At 38.8% G+C, this 15,759-nt stretch overlaps 1 protein-coding gene and 1 pseudogene across 1 annotated transcript in view; one reads left to right on the top strand and one right to left on the bottom strand.

Moving 5' to 3' along the window:
• Nucleotides 1-15,759, bottom strand: part of GALNTL6 (polypeptide N-acetylgalactosaminyltransferase like 6) — a 1,250,966-nt gene that overhangs the window by 1,130,093 nt on the left and 105,114 nt on the right. The window lies entirely within an intron of this gene.
• LOC117086126 lies at nt 1,827-2,327 on the top strand (annotated as a pseudogene).

Raw genomic sequence — 15,759 nt, 5'->3', positions numbered from 1 at the left:
GATCAGAAGGTGTGAAACTCTTTCACCTAGAAGCTGATCCTGTAATTCTATTTCAACTGCTTTGTGGCAGCTGAATAACGTAAGGGATGAGACTGAATAAGAGAACAAAGATTTTTGATTTCACAGAAATCTCCAGTTTTCAGAATAAAGGCCTAGAAACATAAAGGAAAAGAATGATTTCTGTGTACATATATCACATGTGCATACAAAAACCAAACTTCGTAAATTGCGTGCTCTTTTATAGTCAAAGCTGTATACTTTTCTATAAATCGATTGCTTCGTGGAGTCAATAGCCCTTTGGAATAACTTTTTATCTATGAATTAAGAATTGTTAAGGAATACACAGCTGTTTCATATAGACTTACATAATTGGAAAAATAAGAAAAATTTCTGAGATGTAATTCTAAAATATTAATAAAATAGCAATAGTAATTCTTATTAAAAATTCAATGTCATTTCATTGCACTCATGTCAAACAGTGAATTGCTTTCCCTAAAGCCAAATTCTTACCACAGAAATAGTTAAGTTTTAATTGAGGCAAGTTTCCCTACTTCTCTTTCAAGTCTGTCTCTGAAGTACAGATAATAGAGAAGGAGAATTCATCCACCCAGCAGTATCTGAAGTAGTAGAATTTCTTACTCCACAGCTAAGCACATGAGTCCAGAACACATTTTTCTTGGATACCTGTATTGTGAAGTGTGATACTGCAGGTTCAGCTGGAAGGTTTCATTTGGCGTTGCTAGAGATTGGACTTAAAGATGTGCTGTTAGCCTTGAACTAATATCTACTTTATGATGTAATCATAGAGACTTTTATTATTCTTCTCAATAGTGTTAACAAATTAGAAGCTCAGTGTATATTTTTCTTCACCATTTGAATATGTTTTCTTCTGAGGTGCAAAAGTGAAGAACAGCCTATAAATATAAACTATTTCTAAAAATAAATCAATTAAATATATGTTCTGCTTTGATATACATCCATTGTTCATCCCATGATAGGTTTTTGAATAATCTTGGGTCATTTTTATATAATTTGTCACGGTTTCCAACAAGTTTAGATTATAGTAGCCCTTGTATGGGAAGAATGGTACTGTTAATTTGCAGGGATAAATGATGCTTCACGTAGTGATTTATTACTGTATCTGAGACTAATCTCTAGAGACTAACTGATTATATTAGAAGCACTATAGATTTCCCTCTTTTGGCATAAAAGGAAATAATCCATATCTTACAAAAATGTTCTTAGCCTCATCTGTATCAAGTTCATACGAAGTATGCATTCCTTAATGACAACAACCTGAGAGGAAAACCGGATCAACAGCTAAAGCAGAAGAAAAAAAAAAAATAGCTTCTAGGACACCTCCAATTAAGCCAGTGAACCAGTGCTTTCTATTTTGAACAGATGTTGCATACCTTTTCCAAGTACTGAACAGGTTTTTGTACCCACTTGGTCTATTTATATTGTACTTGGCTTGCCTTCAAACTTCTATTAAACGATAGTTTTTGAACCAAAAGGGACATTTGATTATGACAACACCATGAGCCATATTAGTATGCACATTACTTTGTTCATTAAAACACAGGCTCCTTGCTAATGTAGGAAACTGATATTTCAACCTGGAGATAGTAAGCGATTTCTTGTCTAAGTTTTCTATTCAATAATGCTGAATTATCCACAGATAGAATGTTTTCTGAGGATTAGTCATGCCAAATCCTACTTTTATATCATTAATATGGTTTCACTTACTGTGGGACATAGCTCACTTTTGGCATGAAGGCACCAAATTTTTAACCCTGACTAGGTATTGGTAAAAAAGAGATCTTCGCGGCTGGTCATAGTTCCGCTTCCTGTTCAACTCTGGTGTCTTTGCTGAGGGTGACACTGAGCTGCAAGTTGCATCTGGGGTGCCTTTAGGATTCAGCACCATGGCGGAAGAAGACATTGAGACCAAAATCAAGAACTACAAGGCTGCCCCTTTTGACAGCCGCTTCCCCAACCAGAACCAAACCAGGAACTGCTGGCAGACCTACCTGGACTTCCACTGCTGTCAGAAGGCAATGACCGCTAAAGGCGGCAATGTCTCTGTGTGCGAATGGTACCAGCGTGTGTACTAGTCTCTCTGCCCCACATCCTGGGTCACAGACTGGGAGGAGCAACGGGCTGGAGGCACATTTCCCGGGAAGATCTGAACTGGCTGTACCTCCCTCTCCTCTGTCCTCTGTCCTTCTCCCAGGATGGTGAAGGGAGACCTAGTACCCAGTGATCCCCATCCTGGGATCCTAAATCATGACTTACCTGCTAATAAAAACTCATTGGAAAAAAAAAAAGAGAGAGAGATCTTCATTACTTACCTACCCAAACAAGAAAGCAACAAAAATGCTAGTCACAAAATTTATCTACACACCTGCCCAGGAATTTTCAAGCTAGTGAAACCATATCATTTACAGAGGTACACTTATTCAGGATTTTACTTATATTTGCTCTCCTGAAGATTGATGCATGTGGTAAAAGTGTTATCAAAAATATAGAAGCCTGGGCAACATAGCGAGACTTCATCTCTGCAAATAATTTAAAAAATTAGCTAGGCGTGGTGGCATGTCCCTGTGGTCCCAGATACTCTGGAGGCTGAGGTGAGAGGATTGCTTGAGCTGGGCAATCAAGGCTGCACAATGAACTATGATCATGCCACTGCACTCCAGCCTGGTCAACAGACTAAGACCCCATCTCAAAAAAGAAAGAGTCAGTGTGTTTCTTCAGTTAACAGAGTCAATGTAACCTTATTAGTTTCTTCTAATAATGCCGGAGACTCAGTTTATCAGGCTACAGGTAGTCTGTTGGCTGCTATCCTCTGGTTTTCCCTGCTGTGACTCCACTGTAGCATCACTAATCTATCACTTGACTATATTGTTATACAGGGCCAACTCTAGGTGCCAGCTTACATGGTTTAAAGTGAGAAAATCACACTTCAAAGATGTGCATTTCCAAATATCTCCTCTTCCTTTCATCGACCTGATTAGGGTTTTGAAAATAAAATTTGGGGTTATAAATCTAACTGGAACCTGTACAGAAGTACTTCTCACATCACTGCCCAAGCAACTTAGGGTACTTACTACTGGCATCTCACATCCTGCAGAAAAAAGTGATAGAGCTTCTCTCCCATGCAGGAGAGAACATGGCAGCATTTTCTCATGGGAATGGGAGACCAAGGGTCAGGAGAACTCTCTAGGATTTGGAATCATTGGGACATGACATTCTTGGGGAGAAAAAAAAAAGTTAGGTGGAGACAGCAAGGGAAAAGTAAGTCAAACTTCAACTTCACAGTTTTTCAGTTTCCACCAAGCAGATTTAAAGAGAAATTGGTTAATATAACAGGAATATAGGAAGAAAAACATTAACAGAAACTGTAGTATTCTAGCCTTTTTACTCTAAGTGTTCCTAAATGAACCACTTTGTTAGTGAAAAATCTAAAGGAAGGGTCTTGGTTGGGTGCAGCGGCTCATGCCTATAATCCTAACACTTACGGAAGCTGAGACACGAGGATTTCTTGAACCCAGGAGTTCAAGATCAGCCTGGGTAACACGATAAAACCCTGTCTCTACAAAAAAATACAAAAAAATTAGCTGGGCGTGCTGGTGCACACCTGCAGTCCCAGGTACTTGGGAGGCTGAGGTGAGGGAATCACATGAGCCTGGGAAATTGAGGCTGCAGTGAACCATGATCACACCACTGCACTGCAACCTGCGTGATGGGAGTGAGACCCTGTCTCAAAGATAAATAGGGAAATGCATACATAGATATACATGCATACATAAAAGAAGGGTCTTTTTACTTCCTGGTTTTACCAAAAAGAGAATGTACCATTAGTGTCAACTCTTCTGTGAATGTACATTCGCTGATCTAGATTATTCTAGTATTGATCTTGAAATGTACCCCAAATATTTACATATATTTGTCAGCATTTCACATCATAGGTCACAGATAAGAGCAATGCTGTAATCTCAGTTTCATCTACCTTGTCTGCCAATAGGCTTTTAAGAAACTGAAGTCATATCATCTCTTGATATGAGACACACTAGCCTATTTTTCCCAAAGGGACTCCACCTTCAGAGTACATAGAAATAAACAGAAGATATGTTAAAAGTAGATTCTTATAGGTTAACGAAGCCAAAAAATTTAACCTGTAGTTCAGGAATATAAATTTTAAAAAGTTCCCTAGTGTTTATAACATTTGAAAACCCCTACATTGAAAAGAGAAAAGACTATAGTCTATAAATAATATTTGATGTGTTTCCAAATTGTATGAATAAAAGAATATTAACTGAATTTTCTAAATGCTATCTAATCTTGAGTAACTATTAGTGAAAACTCCCTCTAGAATCGTAGGTTATAGAGAGATGACATAGTAATTCTGATGTTTATAATTCGTGTAACTACTGCTGGTCAACCTGAACCAATATTATAACAAGAGAAAAAAATTATTAGTAGAATAATTAAAACAATGCTTGCATTTTATCTCCAAGTATAATCATTTGTTAACTGTCTTAGTTAAGTAAATATATGACACAAATTGTTTTGTAGAATTTTAGGTAAAATGAAATAGTCTAAATTAATCCCTAACAAACTATATATCTAGCATAGTGCCTAACGTTAATATTTTTTGAATCAGTTAATAACAATTAATTTGCTTGTAACTATTTCCCATTTATAGATACTTGAGTAATTTCAATATTTATGTTTGTAAAATAGTAAAGACAACAATAGAAAATAAACTAAAACTCATTTGTCTATATGAAAGCTAACAAAACATTTCATGAAAATCTGTTTATTTTAGGGCTCAAACTAAAATTTTTGAGAGCAGCCAGGTCTTTCTATAAATTTAAAATTATACTTATTAAAAAACAGAAATATTCTTATTTTACCATGAGCTCAAATTACTGTATTAAGAAAGGGACTCACTTAAAATCAAACAAGTGGCTGACATTAGCAATGTAATAAACGAAACATTATAAGGCATGGATGATCTAAAGATTTTTTCCTACTGCACATATGCAATTTCCACCTTTATCTCTCAAGAACATAGTTATCATTCATAAGTCTTTTAAATAATTTAGTACAGCATAAACAGAGGCAATCTTGCTAAGATGCAGATTCTAATTCATAGGTCTGTGAATGAGCCTGAGATTCTGAATTTCTAGCAAACACACAGGAGACACTGATGCTGCTGCTCTGCAGATCACATTTTGAGCACAAGGATTTAATACACCTGGAAAAGGTATTGAATATGGATGCCAGCAATTCAGATACACATTCCAGATCCCTGGCGATCCAATTGTGTTATCAGATGCAATTTATTCATCTATTCTGGACATTTGTGTGGCTATGTATAAAATAAGGGAATTGGGGTATGTCGCCAAGGTTTCTTGAAGTTCTAAACTTAGATGTGTATATCATTCTATTTCATTCTCTAAACATCCCATTGATTTATTGTGTCTTGTTTCTCTACTCATTTTAATAGTAACATACACCAAGGAAATAGGTCGATGAATTTGTGCCAAGAACTCTGGAAGGACTTTCTCTCTATAAAGTCCTTTGCCCATTTCTTCAAGAGCCATGCAGAGCCTCCGCTGTCTAGACAAGACACCTCAGCCTCCGGCTGCTTCCAACCTGGCTCCAAATGGCTTCGGTCTCAGAGAGGTGCTTGGCGGGCCTACTGGCCTCCAGCTTCTCTGTGCAGCTGTTCACAGTTGATAACGAACAGAGTCAATAATCTTTTATTTTTTTACAACCCTCGGTTTCCATCAAGCACAATTCACTTTTTGGCTGTTGACTATGAATAAAAAGACGCGTACCAGGTTATATATTGTAACTTCATTTGCCAAACTTCAAAATTGTTGTAGTAACCTTGACAAACCAGTAGTGACTTGAAAGACTAGGACATGTATGCCATCAAAGGTACTCCATTAGTATGTGTGTATACTATTTATGCTATTGGAATGCAGTTATAGTTTGCACACCTATACCTATATTTTTCAAAAATACTATTTAAAGTCACCCTCACAAAAAATATCTTTAACTCTAGGGAAGCAGCCCCCACTGAATATTTCTATGTTGTCTTATTCTCCAACAAACTTATTAAATGAAAAACATCACTCTATATTATTATAAACAGTTCTATCAGTTATCGCTTTCTGTTAAATAATGATAAAGCTGACAACTTTTAGTATATCAATGTAATTAGACTTTTCCGAAATCAAGCTTTTTTTGAAAACAAATTTCATTAACTCACAACATACAAATGTGAAATAAGGATTTTAGTTGTATGAACTGTGTGTTTTTTCAGCTTCATTCTTAATAATTATTCTTATAATGCAGTGAACAAGTGACAGCTGAAACACATTGAACAGAGTTCAAAAGTAACCAGGAATGGATAAAGCACAATTTTCATCCTCTTTACTATCATGTTATAACATGTAGTTGATATTCAAATTTGAGTAACCACACAGTATCAGAATATCTTTGACGACTGTTTTTATATAAAGCAGTGATAGATATAGTCCTTGGTTTTAATACTAATCTACAATTGAACTTTCAATCATTAACAGTTGGAAATTTACAATTAACTTAAAAATCAGCATTAGAACACTATTAAACAGGAAAGTGATTGCTACATGTTAAATCTATAACTTCACATATCAATACAAATTTTCAACTAATCCAGAGTAGAATTGTCAACAAGAATGTCCTGGAATACTTTTCTATGTGTCTGCAATCAGGGTGCTGAGTAAAATTCTGCTAGACTAGACCCATATTATGAGTGAAAGCTGGGCTGGTTGCGGTGGTTCATGCCTATAATCCAAGCACTTCAGGAGGTTGAAGCAAGAGGATTGCTTGAGGCCTGGAGTTCAAGGCTTCAGTGAGCCATGATTGCACCACTGCACTCCAGCTTGGGCAACAGAATGAGGTCCTGTCTCTAAAAATAATACTACTAATAAAATAAAAGTCTAAGGCACTGTTAAATGGCAAAGTGTAGTTGAATAGCCACCTGTGGGCAGAACTGGAGAAATGCTTTATGAATCTACTAGGAATTCAAACCAAATGGCATTACTAAGCCATTCTGGGGAGAAACAGAGAAGCTAGCAGGTTACTCTGATGTGCATTTCTCAAGAGATTCCCACTAAAGACATAAGCAAGAACATCAACATCCAATTTGGATGATTTTTATTTCCTTCTCTTACCTAATTGCTGTAACTAGGACTTTCAGTTGTATGCTGAATAAAATTGGTGAAAGTGTATATAATTGTCCTGTTCCTGATCTGTCTGTTTGCTTGTTTGTTTTGAGACAGTCTCGCTCTGTCGCCCAGGCCCGAGTTCAGTGGCACGATCTCAGCTCACTGCAACCTTTGCCTCCTGGGTTCAAACAATTCTCCGTCTCAGCCTCCCAAGTAGCAGGGACTATAGGAGCCCGCCACCACGCCTGGTTATTTTTTATTTTCTAGTAGAGACTAGTAGTCACTATGTTGACCATGCTGGTCTTGAAATCCTGACCTCAGGTGATCCTCCCATCTCGGCCTCCCAAGGTGCTGGGATTATAGGTGTGAGCCACCGCGCCTGGCCCTCTTCCTGGTCTTAAAGAAAAAGCTGCTAGCTTTTCCCCATTCAGTATAATGTCAGCTGTAGGTTTGCCATATATGGTTTTTATTGTGTTAAATTAAATACTTCCTATGTCTAGTTTGTTGAGACTCTTTCTTGTAGATGAGTCCTAGGGTGTTTGTTGAGTGTGGTGCATAGGCTGTGGTTCTGGGTGGATTCAGTAGCATGGTCTTCATGCAGTTTCTTCAGCTGTAATTTTCATCAGTGCAGTCTGCGATTACCCACGTGGCCTAGGTTACAGGAGTTTGTGAAGATGTTGGCGTGGTTTTGATGGAGACGAAGGTGCCACGCTGATTGTTGGGCTGAGCATGTATTTGTGTGGAGGACCCTCAGGCTGTCCCATGTGGTCTCCTGGGAAGTGGAGTCTACCAGTCAACTGGCTGTGGGGTTGGGTGCAGGTATGTGGTGGTATATCCAGGAGGCTGGCCACTGCCACACTGGCTGTTAGGCATGTTTGGGGCAGGTGCAGTGGAACTAGCAGGGGGCCACTTCTGAATCAGCTTTCAGGCCAAGTGCAGGTGCATTCAGTGGGGCTGGCAGCTCAGTGACAGACTTTCTGGGGACATGGGACAGACAATGACCGGACTGTTGGGCCAGGTGTGAATGCAAGTGCAGTGGGACCAGACATCTCTGTCTCACCTTTCCCAGGGAGTTGGGGCTGCTGCTGGATTTGCTCTTGGCCTGAGTGTTGGCTTGCACAGGCGCCATGGGACTGGGTGGCTGCTGCAGTCTCTCCAGGAAGGCAGGGCCCCTTTCAGGCCAGGGGTGGGTGCCTGTGAATGCCTCTAGCAGGGTAGCCAGGGAGTGGGGTCGGGCAGTTGTGCAGCACTCTCTGCAGTGAGGTGGGACCTGACCAGATTGGCTGCCAGGCCAGGAGCAGGCAGGTGAAAGTACAGTGGGCTGGCTAGCTGCTTGAGGCCACACTGTTGTGCAGGTCCATATGGGTACTCTCCAGTGCACTTCCTCAGTCACTCCAGGTAAAATACAGTGGTGTGTTTGTTGCTTTGGGTTTTTGTGTTGATGACAGGATGGGGGTCTGCGGTGTGTCAGGCAACTCTAGTTGGCCCCTGTGCTCACATCACCAAGATATTCTTGAGGGAATCTTAATGTTTAAATTATTGTAAGACATTTATGTATAAAATAAAATAGAGACTCATGCCTGAAATCCCAGCACTTTGGGAGGCTGAGGCAGTAAGATCACCTGAGGGCAGGAATTCAAGACCAGACTGAGCGATATAGAGATATCCCATCTCTGCAAAAAATAATGCAAAAAATCAGCTGGGCATGGTGTTGTGGGCCTCTAGTTCCAGCTACTTGGGAGGCTAAGATGGGAGGATGGCTTGAGCCTGGGAGGTGGGGGCTGCAGTGAGTCCTGATTGTACCACTACACTGCAGCCTGGGTGACAGAGCAGAGTCTTTATCTAAAAAATAATAGTAATAACAATAAAATGAAGTGGCAAATGATATTTTGTGATAGTAAATTTTTCATAAAAATATGTGATTATAAAAGGTAAAGTATATTAATGATGCATTTTATTGGTAGTATAATTTTTCATATTACAGCCATGTGTCACTTAATGGGAATACATTCTGAGAAATGTGTCATTAGGTGATTTCATTTTTCTGTGACATCGCAGTGTGTGCTTACAATAACCCAGGTGGTATAGGCTCTATGGTGTAGCCTATTGCTCCTAGACTACAAGCGTGTAGCACGTTATTGTAATGAATACTGTAGGCAACCGGAGCACAGTGCTATTTGTCTCTCTAAACCTATCTAAACATAGAAAGAGGAAAGCAAAATACGGTATTATAATCTCATGGGCCCACTGTTGTATACGTGGTCTGTCATAGACCAAAATGTTGTCATAAGGTGCATGACTTCCTTTGTACAATTTAAATATGAAAGAGAAAGTTAGCAGGATATCGGAAAGCTAGTTGTCATACATAAGCAATGAACATGATTCATTTATTTTTGATAGCCTTCTAGTCTTAACATTTTCTAGCTGTTTCTTAATTTTATTTCCTAAGCTGAAAACCAGGGATCATGGTTAAAACCCCTCTTTCTGTGTTCTAGCCTCCAGGCACTGGAGTCACAGCACAGTGGTTCCACTGCATCCAAGGGGTTCCAATGTTAATGTTGAGTGATGAGAAGAAAAATTTTAAACTCCGTGTCCTCAAACTCTCCATATTTTAAGAAGTAATAATAATCGTGACTATATTGTTGTCATGAGGATTCCATGAGTTAATAAATAAAATTATTTTCACTACTTATTTTGCACTAAACACTTCTTACATATTATTTCATAGATATCACCTATGCTTTTATTCTCCAATAACAATTTGAAGATATAATTTGAAAAAACATAGTTAAAATAATTTTATGGCACTTAAGAGTAGACTCTTCATCTTCCAGTTTTTCAACAAATATTTATTGAGTGGCTACTGAGTCACTTTTTAATACTGGGAATACGATCATGAACTAAAAGCACTCAGTGAGTGGTAATTTTTCTGAAATAAAGAAGTATATGTAAAGAATAGATAGGTAATGATGAGTGAGGTCCAAAGTTAATGCAAGGAACTAAAGAAAGGTAAACAAAGAACTTTGTGTGGCAGTGGCATTTGAGTGGAGATCTGAATGACATGAGAGAGACAACTGTGCAAAGATCAGCTGCAGGTTTAGTGTAGTGGAATACACAAGCAAAGGATCAGCTGGAGATTCTGGGTGGTATTCCAAGCAAAGGGAATCACAAATTTTAATGTCCTTGACACAGGAATGTGATTTTCACATTCCCCACCAAGAAGACCCATGTGGCTGGAGCAGAACAAGAGAAAGGACAAAACAGAGAGTGGTAGGAAATGAGGACAAAGGGGTGCCAAGGCTAGATCCTGCACAGCCTAGTGACATAGTGTAGGAACTTTGGTGGCATGTGTATAGGGTGTGAGAGAACAGAGAAATCATAGAAGACACCACGATAGTTACTCTAATATACAATCAAGGTATATCAGATAATAGTAAAATGATATTGAAAAACACAAAGTCTATAGTATTTTCAATCATAGACAGTTCTGTAATGGGAGGGAAATTTTAAATTCAAAATAATTCCAACATCAATCTACAGAATATTATTATTAAAATATAGCAAGCTGTTTCTTCTTCTAAAAACATAAAAAGAAAAGTAAAACACCAACAATACCCAAGAGAATTTCAAATAATTGAGATACATTGAAGAAGATATCTTATCAGTTAGAACACCTTATTATAAACTCATATTTCTTAAAATAACATGGAATTTTCTTAATGGAACAGAGTAAAAATACTAGACACTTCCTACTTCCGTGGAAATGTCAGCACTGTTTCATGAATTGTGCTGAAGCAGGTAGCTGTTCCTTAGGTACAAAGAAAAAAATTACGACCCCTTAATGCTCAACAGAAAAATAATTACGTATAGGTTAAAATAAACTAAACATTCTAAAAGAAATACGAGTGCCATTTTAACAACATCAACAAAGGAGATCTTTAAGAGGGGATTAAAAATATCAAAATGGGCCCGGCGCGGTGGCTCAAGCCTGTAATCCCAGCACTTTGGGAGGCCGAGACGGGCGGATCACGAGGTCAGGAAATGGAGACCATCCTGGCTAACACGGTGAAACCCTGTCTCTACTAAAAATACAAAAAATTAGCTGGGCGTGGTGGCGGCGCCTGTAGTCCCAGCTACTCGGGAGGCTGAGGCAGGAGAATGGCGGGAACCCGGGAGGCGGAGCTTGCAGTGAGCCGAGCTGGTGCCACTGCACTTCAGCCTGGGCGACAGAGCGAGACTCTGTCACACACACACACACACGCAAAATCTATCTATCTATCTATCTATCTATCTATCTATCTATCTATCTATCTATCTGAATGTCATAAACAAAAGTTAAACATATGAAAAAGTAGAAGCTATGTGTAAAAGCTAAAACTAAGGAGAGTTAGTATCCAGAAAATAAAAATAACTTGCAAATCAGGAAGGAAAACATATATCTCAACAGAAATATAAGCAAATATACAGACATGAATTTCACAGAGTAAGAAACCAAAAAGACAAGAAGTACTTTATTTTTTATTTTTTTTTTTTGAGACGGAGTCTCGCTCTGTCGCCCAGGCTGGAGTGCAGTGGCCGGATCTCAGCTCACTGCAAGCTCCGCCTCTCTGGTTTACGCCATTCTCCTGCCTCAGCCTCCCGAGTAGCTGGGACTACAGGCGCCCGCCACCTCGCCCGGCTAGTTTTTGTTTTGTATTTTTTAGTAGAGACGGGGTTTCACCGTGTTCGCCAGGATGGTCTCGATCTCCTGACCTCGTGATCTGCCCGTCTCGGCCTCCCAAAGTGCTGGGATTACAGGCTTGAGCCACCGCGTCCGGCCACAAGAAGTACTTTAAATAATGTTTGGAGTAATGTGTCGCAAAGTAAATACAAATTATGAAAATAGTGATCTGATCTTTCATATCCATCAGATAGTAATGCTTTTATTATTTTTTTAAATAACAAATGTTAGTGAAGAGACGGGAGATGGGAACTGATTTGTGTCCATGGAAGCCAGGGAATGTGTTCTGGATTCCTAGCAAAGTTGAAGGTGTATATACTCCATAATCTAAAAATTCCATAAGTAGCAGTTGGAATTCTAATACATTAATACATAAAGAGACATGCACAAAGACACATTAGAAAAACAGTTGAAAAGACAGGCTCTGTACCTAATGAATAAATCAGTGTGGATAGCACATACAATAGGCTTCTGAATTGGAATCTATATGAAACAACATGGAAATGTAAAAGAAATTTACATATACGTTCAGTGAAAAATTGCGTTGCCAAATAACAAGTACGTCGTCACACTATTTGTCATTTGAAAATTGAAACTGCAATATAGATAACTGATGAAATAAATACATGTTTGATAAAAGTATATAAAAATAAGTAGGTATGATTTGCAGCAATTTAAGCGTATAACTTAAAACTTAAGTCTAGGGAGTGAGGAATTGAGGAGGGATGAGAAGGTTGAGATAAATGTAATGTTTTATGTCTTTTGATAAAGGAATGATGTGAAGTAAATAAGGCATAGGGTTAAAATCTATTTAATCTTAGTTATGTGCACATATGTGTCAGTGAGAATATCTTTGTAAAATTTCAGATACTTCATAATTAAAATTTGAAAATTTAAATAATGAATTTAAGGAAGTATCTTTGGCCACATAAATGCTGGAAGTGTGTTTTATCAAAGTTATGTAAGAAATACTTTTATATTTCTGTTCATCTAATTATTTATTATGATCACATCTCTATAAGAAATATTTCTTTTTCAGTAAAAGTAGCTCAGAATTTTTCCCCTAGTTACTTATTATCATCAATATGAAGAAAAACAAAATGCTTCTTTCATATTAATTTTTAAAATAGGTGTTTTCTGTGTTGGCAACTGAAGTTTCAAATTAAAGATTGCTAGAAAATGGATTTTTCCCTTATCATAATCCCAGAAAACAATTCTACCATGAAGATGTAGTCACTTAAAATAGTATAAATGAAATATATAAAATAAAAGTTATTCAAAGTCTAAGTAAGGCCGCCTCTTTAATTCATTCTGTATACAAGCCAGAAATCTGAGCAGGATGTCTTAGACACCTAGTTTTTCCCCAAACTCTAAGTCTAATGAATAACCGATTTGCTCTTATGGTTCCCCAAGGTTTTTCCACTCTCTTCTCCTTCCTAGTTTCTACTTCCCTTGTCTTAATTCAGGCCATTATCTTTGACTGGATCACTGAATTATCTTCCTAACTACTGTTACTGCCTCTAGGTTTTACAAAGGAATCCCTTTTAATATTTTAATCAGAATTTCTATCTAAAAAACACATCTCAGGCACTGCCACATCCTTAGGTAAAATCCTTCTAGGCATTTGAGTTCTTGAACATCCTCTCTGGCTCTCCAGTACCTGATTCCTGGCTTCTGCCTGAGCCCCTGCTCACCTTTACCAGGAGCTCTATGCACATGCTCCTGTCTGTGCATGAATACATTTGCTCCAGCTTTCTTCTCTGCCTTGTTTTTCTTTTGCTTAGCTAAATCTTAGTTGTCTTGCTGCATTTCATTCACATATCTTTGGTGTCTTCTAGGAAACCATCCCTAACCCACTAGGCTGGGATAAGTGCCCAGGGAGCTTTCCAACTTCTAAGATACAGTGTGTGCTGGAGAGACTACAGGTGGAGCTCGTTATATCCACCTCCTCGTGTTCATTCTTTGTGTAATCGTCTCCTCCCAAGTATGGGTGCAACCTGACTTGTTGTTACAAGCCACCTAATTTGTTATAGTTGCTACAAAAGCCACAGGAAATTTATACAATGTCGCCATCCCATAAACCAGAGTCTGTCGAGATGGGTGCCACTCTGTCTTCTAGTCATGTTCTGATGAACAAGGAGAATTGGACCTTTTGAGATCCAAATCTCACTTCAAGCCAACAGAATACCTTCCATGTGACAGGAATGTGCTGTGCCTTGGTGGCTCAAAGATGAATAGCACCTGATCCTGGTTTTCCAGAACTCAGAGTCAAAAAGAAAAGGGCAGATACAGATAATTATATTACAATGTGCTCTGTGGCCCAAAAGTCTCTGCATGATCTTATCCCTTTTATATAAATATTCTAAGTAGTCCATCATTCCACCCAGGTCTCATTGGTCTTCCTTGAATGTGTCAAGCACTCTCTCACCACCAAGTTTTCGCATTTTCCCTCTAACTAGCTCCCTTACCTCATAACGTTTTTGCACAAACGTCACATTTTTAGCAAATCTCTCATGCTCCATCCTATGTGAAACTGCACTTACTCCTCTCTGGTCCTTCAGAAATCTTTATGTTCCTTTCCTGATTTATTTATTTATTTTTATAGTAGTCATCACCATTGGACAGACTCTGTGTGTGTGTGGTGGGGTGGGGGGGGTGTGTATTTTTTTTAACCAATTTATGTGTTTAGCTTTTTCATTCCCGGAGGCCAGAGCAGGGACCATTTTGCCTATTTTTTTCTACTGCTACATCCGGAGCATCTACAATCATTTCTGGTTCAGAGATATTCAGTAAGTAAGAGTTATTTTCAACCAATAATTTTGTTGTATTTACTTTAGAAAAAAATCCTAGTTAAATAACCTTCTTCAAGTATCTTATAGTAATATCCTGTTTCTGTGATTGGATAAACTAGATAAGCATTCATTAAAGTAAATTTGAATAAGCTAATTCTTAAGTTATTGTTATTTTTGAAAATTTTATAAAAACAAGAGTAAGAACAACTTAAAAAAACCACGCATGCACAAAGCAAAGAAGACCTAATACTGTCCTGGTAGCTAAAAGAAGAAGAGCTGCAAATGGCTACTGAGATATAATTCCAGTAAACCTTTAAAAAAATATTGGTCAACACCTGTAATCCCAGCACTTTGGGAGGCCTAGGTGGGCGGATCACAAAGTCAGGAGATAAAGACCATCCTGGCTAACACAGTGAAACCCTGTCTCTACTAAAAATACAAAAAAAAAAAAAATTAACCAGGCGTGGTGGTGGGTGCCTGTAGTCCCAGCTACTCGGGAGGCTGAGGAAGGAGAATGGCATGAACCCGGCAGGCAGAGCTTCAGTGAGCTGGGATCATGCCATTGCTCTCCAGCCTGGGTGACAGAGCGAGACTCTGTCTCAAAAAAAAAAAAAAAAGGCCGGGCGCGGTGGCTCAAGCCTGTAATCCCAGCACTTTGGGAGGCCGAGACGGGCGGATCACGAGGTCAGGAGATCGAGACCATCCTGGCTAACACGGTGAAACCCCGTCTCTACTAAAAATACAAAAACTAGCCGGGCGAGATGGCGGGCGCCTGTAGTCCCAGCTACTGGGGAGGCTGAGGCAGGAGAATGGCGTAAACCCGGGAGGCGGAGCTTGCAGTGAGCTGAGATCCGGCCACTGCACTCCAGCCTGGGCGACAGAGTGAGACTCCGCCTCAAAAAAAAAAAAAAAAAAAAAAAAAAAAAAAAAAAAAAAAATGTCAGGGTCAACAGAAGCCCAGCTCAGTGGTTACGGTATTGAAGTGAAACTCAGTCTCTTCTTATAGTCAGCAACACCA

This window comes from Trachypithecus francoisi, unplaced genomic scaffold (assembly GCF_009764315.1).
Source record: "Trachypithecus francoisi isolate TF-2019V2 unplaced genomic scaffold, Tfra_2.0 Lachesis_group1, whole genome shotgun sequence".
Taxonomy (NCBI): Eukaryota; Metazoa; Chordata; class Mammalia; order Primates; family Cercopithecidae; genus Trachypithecus; species Trachypithecus francoisi.
This window is presented reverse-complemented; position numbering and strand designations above follow the sequence as displayed.